Raw genomic sequence first — 12,736 nt, 5'->3', positions numbered from 1 at the left:
TAAATCAAAATGAAATAGAAAATGCAAGGACTTTTGGCAAAGGCAAGCCTCTTCCTGACAGCCCCAGAGTTATCAGCAATATAAAGGCCCTCATCTTAGCCAGACAATCCAGTTTGAGATGGACAGTTCATTTGAGATGGACAGTTCACTATTAGGTGGTCTTCAGTCATTTGTGCACTTAACTCAGCTTCTGCTTATGTAGGGAGTAGCAGTGCTCAAGACAGTCATGCTGCCCTTGCTAGGAGGGGCACTCCAAGTCTGTCAGGGTTTTCAAAGGAGGGAAAGAGTGGGGCCTGGAGTAGCTCCAAATGTCCCCTTTGTTAGAACAGCTGCTGCTACTAGGATCCAGAAAGGATTTCTTAGCAGAATATGCACAGTTAGACCATGCAGACAGGCAAACCCCAAACTTTAAAGGCTTGATCGTAAAACTGCAATGTCCTTTGAATTCTGAAATAGTAATTAAGAAATTGGGGTTACAGGGCTGGAGACTGCCAGTCTCAAGACAGGTGTCTATATCTTGGATATTTCTTAAAATCAGGTAATAAGAGAATAGTTGTCCAGAGTAATTTCAACAGAATAAGGGATTTCAAATCTAAAACATCAAATAACCATCTCACATATAAATCCTAAGAGTGAATTAAAGTTCCTATACATAACAGGAGGAGTTTCCTAAAGAAATACCTCAAACACTTACATATTTTGAATTGAACATAGATATTATAAACATATTATAACTTCCTTAATAGCAACAGTTACCAATTTTAACAATTTCCACCACTAATCTTAAACACACAGTAATATAGTTGTAATTTTAACAATGATTCATCAACCACTTTCCTACTTCCCCCATATCAGTCCAAATTACATCAGGAGCTCAGGAGATGGTCTCTCATTCAAAAACTGCTTCATGCTGATAAGGGGTGGAGAACTGGCTCTCATTCCAAGCAGGAGGAAGAGTATGGTGTGCTAACAATGTTCAATGGGTTGATCCAGGTCCCAAAAGAAGATCAATATAGGTGTAATATGACCAAAATCTGGAACAAAAAAAAACAACAAAACTAACAGATAAAGATTAGAACGGTCTGGAACTGCTACAAAATGTGGGGAGGCCAGTATAGATTGGCCAGCAGTTCCTATGTGAAGGAACAAATTTGCTTCCCAGGACAGGCAGATGGCTATTGTCCCAATAAATAGCAGTTAGGTTTCACAGACAGCTGTGTTAATTGTCCTCTCATTATTTAGAAACATTTAAAAAACTTGAATACCCACAGACACAAACAAATATCCAATAACAGATAGATGACTAGGGTACATACTCATTTGCCTAAGTATTTAGGATATAATGATTACATATAACCAGATTTGAAACAGCAAGGTATAACATATTTGAATTGCATTAACAATTCTTATTAACTACTGTTCTGATTACAGAATTCAGTCTCAGGAGGAAAAAATGCAGGGGCATGACTATAACATAATATAAGCAGTTAAAACGCAATCTTCAGCACATAAGAGAGTGGAACTTTAAAACTCCCAAATAGCATTAATTGCAAGTGCAAGAGATTTTATCTCCAAAGTTTCAGATAAATCCCAAACTACATATTGTTCATAACAAAAACATTTTCAAAAGGACTAAGGTAAAAACTTTTATTCTTGGAGTCCCTTTCAGATAATTAACATCAATTCAGTTAAATAAAACTTCCTATTTTCACATAAAAGTATCTGAAAAGTTCTTAAAAACATCAATTAAACTTTTTGAAATAACCCTTTCAAACTATATATCACATTTCTCATCATATTCTTTAATATTCATAACCATTATGTATTTAAAGAAACAAATATTCGATCAATTAACATGTTATAAGAGCAGCATGTCCCTTTAAATCACCTTTTGATTTCAAAATTCAGCCACAAGTGGCTGCAGCTTTCCACTGCTGCTCTACCCCTGCAAAAACACATTTTCTCACAGTTGTCTCTTTGTGACTACCCTTTTCCAACCAGTTCCTTCTTTTTCCCATTGATTTCTTCTTGAAATCATTTGGTCCTACTAATCAGTCCTTCTTAAATCACCTTCATTCTCCTGTCTTATCTCCTCTGTCTCTCTCCTCCCAATACCTACTTGCTCAAACCTTCTCTGACATACTTTAAACATTCCAAAACTAATAACTCTCCTGATTAGATGCTCCATTTAAACTATTAATTGCTTTTGTAAATCAATCTCTCTTTTCCTTGTCTTTAAATCACCTTTTTTTTTTAATTTCAAGATTTTGAACCAAATTTCATAAAACTTGAAATATAGTTTACAAATTATTCAATACTTTTAAAAAGCTATATAACTTTTAAGTAGGGAGATACAAACAAGACCCACCCTAATGTAAGCTACCGGCATTTTCTTTAATAACCTATATTTTTAATTTGAAGTCTAACCAAATAATAAAAAAATAAGTTTTTCTCTTCAGTTGTAAAGGCCACGATATTCAAAAAATTCTAAAGATTTTATCCTCTTAATAAATCTGATGTGCAAGGCAACAGTAAAATTATTTCCCCCAATTTCAAAATTATAGTACCTCCCAAAACTCTTAATCAAATGTTGCAGACAAACAATTACCCAGTTTAGCATTCTTAAACTTTCTGTTCTCTAATTCCATGAAAACAAACTTGTTAATAATGATTTCTCTTTCTTCTCCTGGGACAATTTTTAGAAACATGCCTAGTTTTCCTACAGGTCCACCAGGTCAAAGAGTCCCCGTGTTCAGCTATTTACCTCTCTTATTCTATTTTTATTCCTCCCTTCCACTATCTGCAATTTCTTGTTTCCAATTTTAAGTTTCCACTCTTAACACACATACCAATTTAAAGTTATTTTAAAATTAACCAGTACTTTAGTTTGTGAAATGTCCTAAAATCTACCTAGATATTCCATTCAAACTTATTTTCTTTAGTAAGCCAGGAAAGAGTTAAGCACCAGTGTTTGCTTTACCTTGAATTTTTTTTTTCTCTGGCAGAAATACACAAACCTGAGTTCTCAGGAACAGAGCTTACAGGAGTAATAGCCACTGTTCTTATATTTTCTCAAAACTTTCCAAACTTTCAATCTATGTTTTTTCCCCTTCTCTACCCCTTCTTGCCAGAGGCAGAGGGAAAGAAAGATAAAAAAAAAAAGATTTTCTTTTCTTGAAAAGCAAGACCAATACATTCTGAGCTACTCTGAAAGAATGACTACTTTGAATGAATTCCAGTTCCCACAATTCAGACTGATATTTTTGTAAACCTGTAACACAGAGGCTGAATTCTTATTTCTTATGAGCTTGCCAACTTTTAAAACAGAACCAAATGCAAAGTAGACATACACACAAAAAACTTTGTTTTTACCTTTTGCATACAGATTTAACTCTGATATGCCCAAATAGTCCTGGGATATACATCCTCCCAGTTTTCTTCCGTTTTATATCTAGGAAGTTCATCCCAGTCTTGAATTCCCTAGCTAACATCCTGATACAAATTCTTGGACTGCTTCTATCCCATTTTGCCACCTTGGACTCAGTCCAGGTGTTGGTGGAGGCCCTTCGTTACTCTCATGCCCCTCAGCCACCTGAGAGTTTCCTCAGGAAAGTCCTTTACCGTTGGGGTTGACAGCAGTCCACAACAAAAACAAATTTAGGAGGGCTAATCCCTCAGAGTCTCCCTCGACCCAGCCAATGGACCCCCAGGCCCTCGAGAGCATTACCTAGAGTTTACATGTGTACATATCTTTCAGGCTGCAATGCTGACCATTAGGACTCTACTTCCTTCAATCTTCAATTCTGCTTTCCAATGAGTATCCCTGCCTTGGATCATTGTCTAAGAGGGGAGGGAAGCTGCTCACCCAGCGCCAGAGACCATGGAGAAAACTACTCCATGGGCACCTGTCCCTGTCTGGGGTGCACACATCCATCTCCCCCAAAGACCCCATCGCAGAGAGCCCCCAACTGTAGAAGACTCTTACCCAAAATGACTACTTAGATCATTCAGTAGAAAGCAGAAAAGTTGTTTATTAAAACCTCCAGAAGATGAGTTTCCCATCATAAGATAAAAAAGAGAAAACTCGTGGTAGGAGGGCTAAAGAAGTAGTAAAGATATACAGTTTTTATAGTGTTTGTTATAAAGGATTACATCATAGGTTGGGGAGCATTAAGAAATAGGTACCAAAAGCAGATTAGAATGGAATGTTTTCAATTTTCCTGATTCAGAGAGGAATCATCCATCAGACCTTCAAACTTCATATTACTGAACTGATGACATTTAATAATCTAAATATTGATACCACTGAACAAGGATAAACATCAGCATCTCTGGTTAAGTAAATGTATCTAAAGTTTAAGTAAATATTGGCTAACACACACCATAGTTATGTAGGACACAGAGACATAGAAATAATAATAAACAAGATAAAATAAATAATTTAAACATTCCTGTATGTTCTTCACCTTATCTCTCCATTCCATACAATATGATGCTTACTGATGGTTTTAAATAGATGCTACTGATCATTTCAAAGAAAAGTCCATTTATTCCTATACTTTCTCTAGTGTTTTTTTTTAATAAGAATAGATGTTGGATTTTATTAAATGCATTTTCTCCATCTATTTGGATAATCATACGGTTTTTGATAGTTTGGTTACTGATATAGTCAATTATGGTAATAATTTTCCTAATATGGTAGCAGCGTTGCATTCCTGGTATAAATCCCATTTTGTCATGTTGTATTATCCTGGGGAATATATCATTATCTTATAGATAAGCTTTTTTAGTTATAAGGCCAATTCATTAATTTTCTCTGTCACTATTTTATGGAAGTAAGGATCTAGAGATATAAAATTTTCCCTAATAACCATTTTTTATACATCCCACAAACTTTAGTATATTGTGTCATTATTGTTATTCTCTTGGATGAAGTTATTGATTGTGTTTATAATGTGTTCTTTTACCTATTCATTCTTTAGGAGTAGATTCTTTAATTTCCAATTAATTTTTGTCTATTTCTGTGTCTGGACTAGCTCTCTGGAAAATCTCAATACCAGCCAAGTCCTTGGTCTTAGAAGAGGAATGATAAAGTGGGACTCATCTGGATGGTCAAATATGGAGTACGTTTATTTCAAATTCTCTCATGCCTTATATACCCTAATACTTTTATATAATTATAGCAACATTATATATTGTGCATGAATGATCACATAAACAACTTGCTATTGTATGTAGATGACTCTTTGTCACTTGGTATCATTCTGCTTCAACTATAACACAGGTTGTCACTACTTGATGACTTCTCAGAAAGGCTGAGTCCTAAGGGGATATAGGGAGCATAACAAGACATTGTCAGTAGCTTGACTCTGAGCTGAAGAGTCTTATATCTCACCCAGAGTTCCCTCACTATCTGTGGCTTTCTGTAGTCTATTTTCCCCTGTCCTTTTATTGCATGTGATTTTTATTGAATCACAATATGAAAAAATGCATTTAATATTTCTGCCTTTTTGAATTTGATTTTGAGGTTTTTACAGTCTAATTCATGGTCAATTTTTATATAGGTTCCATGAACTGCTGAAAAAAAAGTATATCCCTTTCTATCTACATTCAATGTTCTCTAAAGATCCATCATATCAAACATTTCTAAAATTCTATTTGCCTCCTTTACTTTTTTCTTATTTATTTTGTGGTAAGATTTTTCTAATTCTGAGAGAGCAAGGTTGAGATTCCCCACCAATATAGATTTGCTGTCTAATTATTCTTGCAGTTCTCTTAATTTGGAATATCTATGCTATACTACTGGGTGCATAGATTTTTATTATCAATAGTAATTCATTATCTATGGCACCCTTTTACAAGATATAGTTTCCTTCCTTTTCTCTTTTAATTAGATTTATTTTTTATTTTTCTTGATCTGATATCAGGATTGCTATCCCTGCTTTTTATTTTTATTTCATGTGAAGCATAATAGATTCTGCTCCAACCTTTTATCTTTACTTCATATGTATCATTCTGATTTAAATGTGTTTCTTGTAAACAACATATAGTAGGATTCTGGCTTTTAATCTAGTTTGCTCTCCACTTCTGTTTTATGGGAGAGTTTATTCCATTCACAATTCACAATTAAAATAACTAATACTATATTTCCTGCTATTTATTTACACCACATCATGCTTTACTTTTCCTTTTTTTCACCATTCCCCCCTCCCAACTATTTTGCTTCTGAATAGCACTTCCCTCAAACAGCCTTTCCCCTTTACAGCTCCTTCCCTTTTCTTTTACCTTTCCCCTACTTCTGTTTTACCATTTATTAGCTTCTTCCTTTCTTTTCTCCTTTCCTCTTCCACTTCCCTATAAGGTGTGAGAAGTTTCTCTTTGATATCAAGTATTTCTAATATTCTCTCTTTGCTCCAAATCTGATGAGATGAGATTCACACAATATTTATCCCCCTCCCTTCTTTCTCTCAATTATAATAGATCTTCAAGAGCAGTAATTTTCCTCATTTTACCTCATTTTTCTTTTTTTCTGGTACAATCCCCTTTCCATCTCTAGTTTCTTTTTCCTGTTACCACAATAAAATCTGATAATACCCACATTCTCTAAGTATACCAGTATCAGAGATATAGCTCTCAAGAGTTCTTTTCTTTTTACATTTTTGTGCTTCTGTTGAGTTCTGTAATTGTAGATCAATTTTTTTGTTCAGCTCTGGTCTTTTCATTAGAAAAAAAATGAAATTCATCTGTGTCATTGAATGTGCATTTTCTTCCATGAAAGATAATGCTAAATTTAGCCAGACAGTTAATTCTTGGTTGCAATTAGTTGCTAGAAAAGGAACAAATTAAAAACTCCCAGACAAATACATAACTTGAAATTATGGGAAAAAAAAGGAGAGATTAATAAAACTAAAAGTAAAAAAAATATATATATAAAAACTATTCAATTAATTAATAAAACTAAGAGATGATTCTATGAAAAAATTAACAAAACAGACAAACCCTTAGTAAATCTGATTTATAAAAGAAAGAGGAAAAGCAAATTGTTAGTCTTATAAATGAAAAGGGAGAACTCACCACTAATGAAGAGGAAATCGGAAAATAGGGGCTACTTTGCTCAACTTTAGGATAATGAATTCGATAACTAAAATGAAAGGAAGAATACCTTCAAAAATATAGCTTGACCAGATTAACAGAAGAAGAAGTAAATACTCTAAATACTCCCATTTCAGAAAAAGAAATGGAAAAAGCTATTAACCAACTCCCTAAGAAAAAATCCCCAGGACCAGATGGATTTACATGTAAATTCTACCAAACATTTAAAAAACAACTAACTCCTATGCTATATAAACTATTTGAAAAAATAGAGATTGAAGGAGTCCTTCCAAATTCCTTTTATGACATAGGCATGGTACTGATACCTACACCAGGTAAGGTGAAAACTGAGAAAGAAAATTATAGAACAATTTCTCTAATGAACATTGATGCTAAAATCTTAAATAAGATATTAGCAAAAAGACTACAGAAAATCATCGCCAGGATAATACACTATGAGCAAGTGGGATTTATACCAGGAATGAAGGGCTGGTTCAATATTAGGAAAACTATTAGCATAATCGATTATATCTATAACCAAATTAACAAAAACCATATGATCATTTCAATAGATGCAGAGAAAGCATTTGATAAAATTCAACATCCATGCCTACTAAAAACACTTGAGTATAGTAATAAATGGACTACTCCTTAAAATAATCAGAAGCATATATTTAAAACTATCAGTAAATATCATATGTAATGGGGATAAACTGGAACCTTTCCCAGAAAGATCAGGAGTAAAACAAGGTTGCCCATTAGAATCATTACTATGCAATATTGTACTAGAAATGTTACTCTCTGCAATAATTGCTGAGAAAGAGATTTAAGGAATTAGAGTAGGTAATGAGGAAATCAAACTATCACTCTTTGCAGATGACATGATGGCATACTTAGAGAACCCCAAAGACGCTGCTAAAAAGCTGTTATAGATAATTCAGAACTTTAGCAAACTTGCAGGATACAAAATAAATCCACATAAATCCTCAGCATTTTTATACATTACCAACACAATCCAAGAGAAAGAGATACAAAGAGAAATTCCATTCAAAATAACTGTCGATAGTATAAAATATTTAGGATTATATCTACCAAAGGAAAGTCAGGAATTATATGAGCAAAATTACAAAATACTTGCCACAAAAACAAAGTCAGATTTAAATAATTGGAAAGACATTCAGTGCTCTTGGATAGGCCGGGCGAATATAATCAAGATGACAATACTCCCTAAACTAACCTATTTATTTAGTGCTATACCAATCAGACTTCCAAGAAACTATTTTAATGACCTAGAAAAAATAACAACAAAATTCATATGGAAGAACGGAAGGTCGAGAATTTCAAGGGAAGTAATGAAAAAAACATCAAATGAAGGTGGCCTAGCTGTACCTGATCTAGAACTATATTATAAAGCAGCAGCCACCAAAACCATTTGGTATTGGCTAAGAAATAAACTAGTTGATCAGTGGAATAAGTTAGGTTCACAGGGCAAGATAGTAAATAAAAATAGCAATCTAATGTTTGACAAACACAAAGATCACAACTTTTGAGATAAGCATTCATTATTTTACAAAAACTGCGGGGAAAACTGGAAATTAGTATGGCAGAAACTAGACATGGACCCACATTTAACACCACATACTAAGATAAGATCAAAATGGGTCCATGATTTAGGCATAAAAAATGAGATCATAAATAAAATAGAGGAAGATAGGATCGTTTCCCTTTCAGATTTGTGGAGGAGGAAGGAATTTGTGATCAAAGGAGAACCAGAGATCATTATTGATCACAAAATAGAAAATTTTGATTACACCAAATTAAAAAGCTTTTGTACAAGCAAAACTAATTCAAACAAGATTAGAAGGGAAGTAACAAACTGGGAAAACATTTTTACAGTTAAAGGTTCTGATAAAGGCCTCATCTCCAAAATATACAGATAATTAACTCTAATTTATAAGAAATTAAGCCATTCTCCAATTGATAAATGGTCAAAGGATATGAAAAGACATTTTCAAATGATGAAATTGAAACTATTTCCACTCATACGAAAGACTGTTCCAAATCAGTATTGATCAGAGAAATGCAAATTAAGACAACTCTGAGATACCACTACATACCTGTCAGATTGGCTAAGATGACAGGAACAAATAATGATGAATGTTGGAGGGGCTGTGGGAAAACTGGGACACAGATGCATTTTTGGTGGAGTTGTGAAATAATCCAATGATTCTGGATAGCAATCTGTAATTATGCCCAAAAAGTTATCAAACTGTTCATACCCTTTGATCCAGTAGTGCTACTACTGGGCTTATATCCCAAGGAAATACTGAAATGTTTCTGGCAGCCCTTTTTGTAGTGGCTAGAAAATGGAAAATGAATGGATGCCCATCAATTGGAGAATGGTTGGATAAATTATGTTATATGAATATTATGGAATATTATTGTTCTGTAAAAAATGACCAACAGGATGAATACAGAGGCTTGGAGATACTTACATCAACTGATGCTAAGTGAAATGAGCAGAACTAGGAGATCATTATACACTTCAACAATAATATATGAGGATGTATTCTGATGGACGTGGATATCTTCAACATAGAGAAAAGCTAATCCATTTCCAATTGATCAATGATGGACAGAACCAGCTACATCCAAAAAAGGAACACTGGGAAATGATTGTAAACTGTGAGCTTTTTTTTTTCTTCCCAGATTATTTTTACCTTCTGAATCCAATTCTTCCTTTTCAACAACAAGAACAACAACAAAATTCGGTTCTGCACATATATATTTTACCTAGGATATACTATAACATATTTAATATGTATGCAAATGCCTGCCATCTAGAGGAGGGGGTTCAGGGAAGGAGGGTAAAAATTCAGAAGAAAAAGGAGTACAAGGGATAATGTAAAAAATTACCTATGTATATGTACTGTCAAAAAATGTTATAATTATAAAATTAATAAAGAATAAATTTTAAAAAGAAACAAATTTTTTCTGTCTGCTGTTAGGATATGAAACCTCCTCCCAGAGAAGGATTACAACTGAGAAGCGACCAGACCCTCACAATTCAAGAACATTACAGTCTGCCTGCAATATTTTTTCTTTGATCTGATAATTCCAAAATTTAGCTATCATATTCTTTGGAATTTTCATTTTGGGATCTGTTTCAGGTGATGATTAGTGAATCCTTTCAATACTATTTTACCTTTTGATTCTAGAATATCAGGGCAGTTTTCCTTGATGATTTCTTGAAAGATGATGTCTATGGTTTTTTTAGTCATGGTTTTCAACAAATCCAGTTATCCATAATTATCTCTCCTAGACCTATTTCCCATTCAATTGTTTTTCCAATCAGGTATTTCACATTTTCTTTATGTTTTTCCCTTTGGGGAGTTTTGTTTGACTGATTCTTGAAGTCTCATTGAGTCATTCATTTGCATTTATTCTCTTCTAATTTTTAGTGTATTATTTTTTCACTAACTTTTTAAAGCTCCTTTTGTGTTTGGCCAATTGAATTTTTAAATGAGTTATTTTGTTCATTGCATTTTTTTCTAATTCACAAATTCTGTTTTTTAATGAATTGGTTTCTTTTTCATATCTACTTTGTAAGGAGTCTTATGCTTTCTCCTTTTCATGAAATCTACTTTGTAAGGAGTTTTCTTTAGATAATTTCTATTTTTCCTCTTCTATACCCTCTTGTAAAGATCTCATTTTTCCCCATTTTTCTTCTAACTCTCTTTTAAGATCCTTTTTGAATTCTTCCTAGAGACCCTTGTGAAATGTAAACTAGCTTATATAACCCTTTTTGGCTTCATCTGTAGATGATTTGCCTATAGTCACCTCAGGGTTTGATGTCTGTTTTATTCTCTATATAAAAGCTGTCTATGGTCAGAGTTCTTTTTGCCTTTTTGCTTGTTTTTAAGGGTTAAGGCCTCCTCCTAAGGCAAATGGGTGAAAGCCATTTTATTTTGTCCTGGGGCAGGACTGACTTCCTGTGTTGGGAAATTGTGGCCAGTTCCCATATTCTACCAGGGCTCAGTGACTTACAATTTGCCTTTTTATTTGCTTTTGGGTGTTTTGCAGCAAATCTGCTAATCCACCAGCTTGCAACCAAAGAGTATCACAGTAGATTTCCCAGTTTGTAGATGCCACAGTCCTCTAGTTCTTGTCCCTGACTTCCTATACTACAATCTGGGCTGAGGAGACTGTTCCCCTGCCTGACTGAAATGGACCTAATCTGAAGTTCTTCCAAGGTATCTTCTTCTGGAAATTCGTTGTACTCCAAAATATCTGTGGGTTCTGTCAGTGCAAAACTGATTCAGAGGCTTAATCTGCTGTTAATTTGAGGGGCAATTTGGAGGACGTCATAAACGGCCATGTCTACTCTCCACCATCTTGATCACTATGTAATCTTTTTGTTGCTGTGCACAATGTTCTTTTGGTTCTACTACCTTCACCTAATATCAGTTCATATTAGTCTTTCTAAGATTTTTTTGAAATTAGTCTTTTCTTCATTTCTTATACAACGTTTTCCCATTACAATCATCATATATCATAAGTTCTTTTTGTCATTCTTCACATGGGGACATTCACTCATTTTCCAAGTCCTTGTCACTACAAAGTCAATTAACATTTCTATATAATATCAATAATGCCTAGAAGAACTAGAAAGACAAATTCCTTTTAGAATAATGACATACTTTTAAAATATTTTCTAATCAGTTTAGAAATATAAGACAATGTATATATAAGACAATATGTACATAGGAACTACACATTTTTATAAGGAAAAGGACCATTCCCCAACTGATAGGTGCCCTATACATATGAAAAAACAGTTGTACAAGGAAGAAACCTAGAATATGTATAGACATATTTAAAATGCTCCAAATCACTACTAATAAGAAAAAAATTAACTAATAAGTGAAATTCTGTCTCACATTTGTGAAATAGGTAAAATAACTATTAGATGGAACTTAGCATTGGGGCTAATTGTTCTTTAAATGTTTGGAAGAATTCAAATGTAAATCCATCTGGTCCAGAGGATTTTTTCCTGGGGAGTTGATTAATAGCTTGTTCTATTTCTTTTTCTGAAATGGGACTATTTAAGCAATTTATTTCCTCCTCTGTTAATCTAGGAAGCCTATATTTTTGGAGGAAGTCATCCATTTCACTTAAGTTATCAAATTTATTGGCATAAAGTTGCACAAAGTAACTCCTTATTATTTCTCTAATTTCCTCTTCATTGTTGGAAAGATCCCCCTTTTCATTTGTAAGACTAACAATTTGATTTTCCACTTTCTTTTGTCTGATCAGATTTCCCAAAGGTTTATCTATTTCATTGGCTTTTTCATAAAACCAACTCTTTGTTTTATTTATTAATTCTGTAGTTTTTTTACTTTCAATATTATTGATTTCTCCTTTTATTTTTTATATTTCAAGTTTAATTTTTTGTTGGGGGTTTTTTATTTGGTCTTTTTCTAGCTTTTTAAATTGCAAGCCCAATTCATTAATCTTCTCTTTCTCTATTTTCTTCAGATAAGCCTCTAAAGATATAAAATTTCCCTTCATTGCTTTTTAAATTTCTTTCTTATTTGTTTTGTGGTTTGATTTGTCAAAATCTGAGAGTGCAAGGTTGAGATCT

Source organism: Sminthopsis crassicaudata, chromosome 6, assembly GCF_048593235.1.
Source record: "Sminthopsis crassicaudata isolate SCR6 chromosome 6, ASM4859323v1, whole genome shotgun sequence".
Lineage (NCBI taxonomy): Eukaryota > Metazoa > Chordata > Mammalia > Dasyuromorphia > Dasyuridae > Sminthopsis > Sminthopsis crassicaudata.
Note: the sequence above shows the minus strand (reverse complement) of the source record.